The sequence below is a fragment of the Channa argus genome, chromosome 8 (assembly GCF_033026475.1).
Source record: "Channa argus isolate prfri chromosome 8, Channa argus male v1.0, whole genome shotgun sequence".
Lineage (NCBI taxonomy): Eukaryota > Metazoa > Chordata > Actinopteri > Anabantiformes > Channidae > Channa > Channa argus.
In genome coordinates, this window is record NC_090204.1 from 25,561,771 (window position 1) to 25,568,099 (window position 6,329).

Here is a 6,329-nt window from a genome sequence, read left to right on the forward strand (position 1 = left end):
TGTTCCTAACTGTGTTTGAATTGCATTATCATTCTCTCAAATGTTAAAATCACACACTTAGAGAAGTATTTAAAGAGGATAAATGGGAAAAGATAAACAAGGTTTACTGATTCACACCTCATTTGTTTACACATATTGTTGCGTCACAACAAAGGTCCTAATCGTGTACATTCTTTAACTAAGAGCACCGTTTGTCTGTCCTATGCTACGCAAACACACCCACAGAAAGCTGCAGACCACTGTGGCTGTCAGCTCTTTCCACACATGCTCCATCTACAAATCCAGTCACTCTGGTGACTTTATGAGTCCCTTTTTAAACTGTTAATGTTCACTGTATCTGGGGACTGATTCCATATAGCATGCTTCATTGTCAGGTTTGTCTGCATGCTGGGTAGCTCCTTTTGCATGGTGAAATGGTTCTAAGACACTGGTTGATTTATCACATATGAAACCACCACAGACTTCACAGTTACACAAGCATGAAATGTGAGACCAGGACAAACAGGCTCTGTCTTCAGCTCCTATCCTAAAGCAGAGTGCATCATGATGTTGAATAGTAGTTACTTTACTAAAACTAGACAGAGGAGACAGAAGGACAGAGTGAGCCAATGACATCTGTTGCTGTTCTTTGATGTGTAGTTAGACTAATGCAGAGGTGCACAGCATAAGGTAAGTGGCTGCACAGTAGATTTGATACAAAGCTTAGTCACAAGACAAAGTAATGATCCCGTCTGTAATTTCCTGCTTTTCTCCTTAAAGTGGTCATAAAGTGTGATCTGATCTTCACCAAAGTCACAAAGAGCATCAAACACAATATTTTTCAGTTGATAAAACACAGTCACGATCTGCCATGTCTTCAACAAGCACACAAAGTGAAAAAAGCAACACAAGGCATCTGATGTCCCTAAATGTCCATTAGACATGCCAGGTGTTAGCAAACCTGGAGTCAAAGCAATCAAGCCAGAATGAAGGTGTGGTTTAGAGCTATCATTCTAAGATTCAATCTGATGTGAGTCCTGCCTCACAAAAAACGTCTCAGAAGACCCCCAATCAAGAGGTTTTGGATTTCACAGAGCTGCAAATGATCACAGAGTTATCTTCTTTTATAGACAATGTGTTTTTAAATGGAGATAATTTAGGACTGTGGCTACTCTCCATAGAATTGGGAAGCCAGCTAAGATCAGGACACATAGTATCTATGACAGGACACCATGGAGGAAGCCATTACTCTCCAAAAAGCAAGATTGCAGCACATCTGAAGCTTGTCAAAGACCCCCTTAACACTGCACAACACTACTTCGGACAGATAAAACAAAGGTTACAGGACAGCGTCAGGGTGGCGGATGCTCAGAAGGAGCTTTTATAGTGTCACAGACAGAGCCCAGACCTCATACTAATAAACCTGTGGACCTAAAGAGAGCCGTTCACATCAGACGTCCTAAGATTAAGGCTGAGCTGAAGCATTTCTGCCAGGAAAATGGTCTTTGTGCAGGTCTAACAACAGATATATGAAGTGCCTGCAGCCAAAGGTTAAACCAGTAATTAAAACACTGATGTCAGTTCTTTTTCAACCATGACTTTGTGTGTTTGTTGCCCTACACTTGCCCCGCTCTTGCATCACAGTACATTCCACTGCCAATTTACATACACTCACTCAAGAAACTGAATATCTTCTTCTTCAACATTTTCTTTTAATTTTAGAAAACAAGTGGCCCAATCAAACAGCTAACAAGAAGATAAAAAACTAGAAATAAATAAAGTACAAGATTCAACCACCCACAAAAAAAATTGTGAACAAGTGACATAAAATAAATTAATACCACAAAAGTAATAAGGCGCTGTATAAAAAATGTTTTTCTCTTTTGACAAAAACTCTGTTAAAATATTCATATTGACACCTTCATCTGTCCTTTTGTTTAGGGAATGTGAAGCTGTGTTCAATCTGAAATTAACCTCTGTGAACTAACTCTGTTCATACCTTGTCAGTTAGAGGAGAAGGCCAGTCAGCAGGGTCTGGTCGTGCATTACTGGGACAGGAGAAGCGCTTGATGTTGCTGTGCAGAAATCTGTAGATGGCCCAGGATTTGTGGGGTGGGATTCAAATATCAAATAACAATACATCTGAACAGAGAAGAGGAGCATGTGACTCCAATGGCTGTTACAGTCTAATAATGAGAGATGATTCCAAGAATAAACTTGAAAAAAATGAAATAAAATAATAAGAAATGAAAACCCTTAGAGATGCATGATGTTCACTATACTGAATGTCAATGCAATTTAGACCAGATGAATTTTATTGTCGTCACAGTGAAAGAACCAGTAAAGTGCAGTATAACACAGCATATGGTAAAGCTAAGGGTTCCGGTTGAGTCACTATAATAAGCCAAAGGACACACAAGGCTGCACAGTTTGAAGGGGATGCATCAATATCTGACGCTGTGGGATGAGAACATGTTGGTTACCTGCTCATCTCTTTATAGAAACACTGATCTGATGGCACTAATAGCCATGAAACCTTGGGACAGAAATCCATGTCTCCAGACGATAGATGGTCTTTGAAGATACTCTGATTTCCCCTGCAGCACCACCAAGAGGTTCGTCTTTGTGACTGTGAATGAAATGCTTGCACAGAGCCTTAGTCTTCTCACTTGACTGACCCTTCTTTGACAAAGATGCTCTCAAAAGATCAAAGGCTCTTTTGTGGAGAGTTTTGGCCAAAACAAGAAAGAGACATTTGCCAAAAGAAGAGAAAGAAAAGGAAGGCAAACAAAGAGATCCAACTACACAAAGGAGACAACATCAGAGATGTATCCTGTTGGAGGTTATACAGTTGGATCAAGACTGATCATGTCTTCTACTGTCAGCATTGTGCTGACAGTAACAGCCGGCCTGAAGGCCAATGTTTCCTCTGACTTTGACCTATCAGAGTCCACCAGAAGAAGTACTAAGTTTGCAGAAACGCTACAGTTCAGACTCCCTACACCCCCCAACAAACTCTGCAGCTACTGAGGAATGTAGCATGTGTGTGTTTGCATGGAGGAGAGACAAAGTGGGAGCAGGGAGTTTATCAGTGTTGGTTTGCTGCTTATGATTGATTGCAAACAGTTGTTTTCCATCATCCCAAGCATAATTGCAGACTCTGTGACGATGGCTGGGTGCAGAGGAATTTAGCCCATCATATTTTTGGGACACAGCAATGAATCTAGCAGCTTCGCTCACAGACTCTGCACTGTTGTGTTTGAAGTTGAGTTTCATTAAAGTGATAAACTGCTAAACCTTTTTCTCAGGGTGAAGCGTCCAACCTTACTGTCATGTTATTCCCCCTGGCAAATGACTTTAAGAACACGCCTTTGCCTGTGCATAAACTCACACACACAACTGTTTTTTTTGCCAAAACTCCATTCCAGTGCTGCTCTTTCTTTTATTTAAAGCTTCACTTTCAATTATAATGTGCAGTCTGCAGAAGCATGTTTCAGTGGATGAACGATGCTTCAAAAAGCTGCACAAAGGCCTTTCAGCACCGTGAAATGAATCATTCAATTCACCAGTTAGTGTGTATGTGTGTGAAATATTTTTTTTAGTCATCTGATTGAATAAGCTATTAAATCATTCCAGGGTGTGTCTAAGGTGTAGTCCCGATGTTCCCACCCTCTCCCTACTGCTTTCATTCCTAATAGAGACAGGACAAGGCTTGTACATTTTAATGAGTATCTAGGGTTGTCAGACATATTACTCGGTGTGTGTGTGTGTGTGTGTGTGTGTGTGTCGGTGTGTCTGTTGTTTTTTTTGGGGGGGGGTTGCAGAAGCTGTGCAGCTCTAAAAATCCACATTCACGCAGAATTAAGGTTTTGTCATCAGCATTATTTGCAAACTTCTTTTTCTAAGTCTCTCTGAGAGTCATTCATCCAATATTTTATGCTTCTTTGTCTCCTAAAAGGCGTCTTTATCTTTCTGTCAACAGAAGACTTCAGCAGGACCAGGAATGCTGGGTTTTATCTCTTCACTGACACCTGATTACTTTAAGCACTGAGTTAAGAAGACTGGGCCGGTTTCCTGAGCTTTTTAGTCTCTTTTAGCTTTACAGCATATTTACTGCAGAAATACTTCAGCTCTCCTACTGTTTCCTACAATAAGTCCCTGATAAAAGCATTGGACACACGCTCAGCTGTGAGGAAAAGGGAAAGTTTATCACCTTTATCAGAACCAACTGTTCTTCTCTGGATATGTTGGAGCACAAACCAAGAGCTGAACTTTCTGTACATTTACACAGTTTTTCTGAACATGCACTTCCTGCCTTGATGACTGCAGTGCCCAGCGTGCACAGTCAAACCTCTAAACGAACTAAAAACAAATGTAACACACCGCTCTTCACATCTCTGAACTGGCTTCCTTTTGCCTCTCAGTTTCTCTAAAAACTCTTTGAATGAATCACTCTTGGGTTTAACTGCTTTTGCTCAAATTTGTTCCACAGATTAGCAGAGGGAAACACCTGGATGAATACAGGCTACACCCGTGAACACACCCATGATTGGATGGAATCTAGGGAGGAGTGATGTTATTAATTGTATTCTCCAGTCGAGGAACCTGTGATGCACACACAGCCATCTCTTCATGTCAGCAGACCACATGGCTGCAAGTACAGGCAGCTCATCTCCTCTCACTCTGACTGTGTGTGGCTCATTATTTTTGTTTTGTTTTTCCATTATCTAGTGCCACCGTCTCATCCTGTCAGGTTCATGGCCTCTTCAGACTGCAAGTTGTGTGTGTGTGTGTGTGTGTGTGTGTGTGTGTGTGTGTGTGTGTGTGTGCAGGAGGAAAGTTTTCAGTAATTAAGCAGAGGGATTAACAGTGATGATGACTAATGGTTAGAGTAGCTGGTGTTCAGGGTGTGACCTCTGGTCGAGCATTGTTCTCAGTATTCACAGAAATTACTGGAAACGAGGAACATAAAAATGTCATTGTGTGGTAATGATGTGGCTGTAGTTCATGTTTCAAATCAGTCTGAGAAGTTGTACTAAAACTGTGACTTGTGCAGTAAAAAGGACAATATACTTCAAATATTGGACACCCCTGTCTTGGTTCTCTACACACTTAAAGCTGAACAAATGCCCAAATTGTCTGTCAGGCTTATTTCTGCATGTTTTTACAGAAATGGGTCTGTGCTCATGCATGGACGCAGCCCTACGGTGTCTTCTGTGTTTCACTCCCTCGAGGCTTATGGCCTGTTGTCCTTACCGTCCATGCCTTCACCTGGATGAGCAGGTTGTCTTTAGATAAGGAAGAATAATAACTGTAAAAGGACCAACAGCATGAAATAGTTTCACATTTTAGGAAAAACAGTTCTGCTCTGTTATTGTAGTATTAACAGCTTAATTTCTGTCTCTCTTGTCTGTTAAATATGAAGCAGTCAGAACACCACAGGTTAAACAACCCATTTACCATGTTAATCCTCCTGTTTTTAGCCTTTAACGGTGCACAGTTTAGCTGCAGGTTTGGTGTGTGAGCATTCATTTTCTTATAATTTTTTTGCTAAATTGTTTTTCCACATTTCAAAATAAAACCAGGGTTAAAATAATAACCAGCACTGTATCTAAATCTCCTTTAAGCTCTTATCAAATCTATTTTCACTTTCAGCTGATGACTAATGTTCTAAAAGTTACAATAGCTGCTATTCAAGGTGTGACAAAATATACACTGTGCATATCTATTCACAAAGTAAACCTTAGTTTTTATTATTATTTTTACCCATTATGAACATTTATAATTTGTTATTCACTCAAATTGTAGCTTTTTTACTGTAATTTTATGTTAAATATAGTTTGTCCTAATCTAAATTCTTAATTTTAGACTGATTCCTGCCTGTCACCCTTTCCTATGTGCCCATTTGAAAAAATGTCACGTCATTTCTGAGGGAAAGGAACCTCAAACAATCTTACAAATTTGTTGGAGACACTGCTTATTTAAACACAATATATCAGTATAATAATGTGGAAGCAGATTAATAGAGTAATCTGCATCCACTTAGTTTGACTCATCAATGATTCTTTTTTTCCACATTAATTACTGCACAGGTTGACTGTAAAGGTTTGTCAGTTTGACTTGTTTTGTCCACACAGACTATTTGCATACTTTAAATGTGGTGATACGGACTTTATAGTGCAGGGTGGAGCTGGGTACAAGCAACCAGAAACAGAAAGACATGTTGACACACACACACACACACACAGTTGTACAAAGAGAATGTTACTGACTTTTTTTGAAAGCTATAAATTATTAAACAAGCCACTGAATCATGCACATTGAGTTGAAAACAGAGAATAGGATCTAAT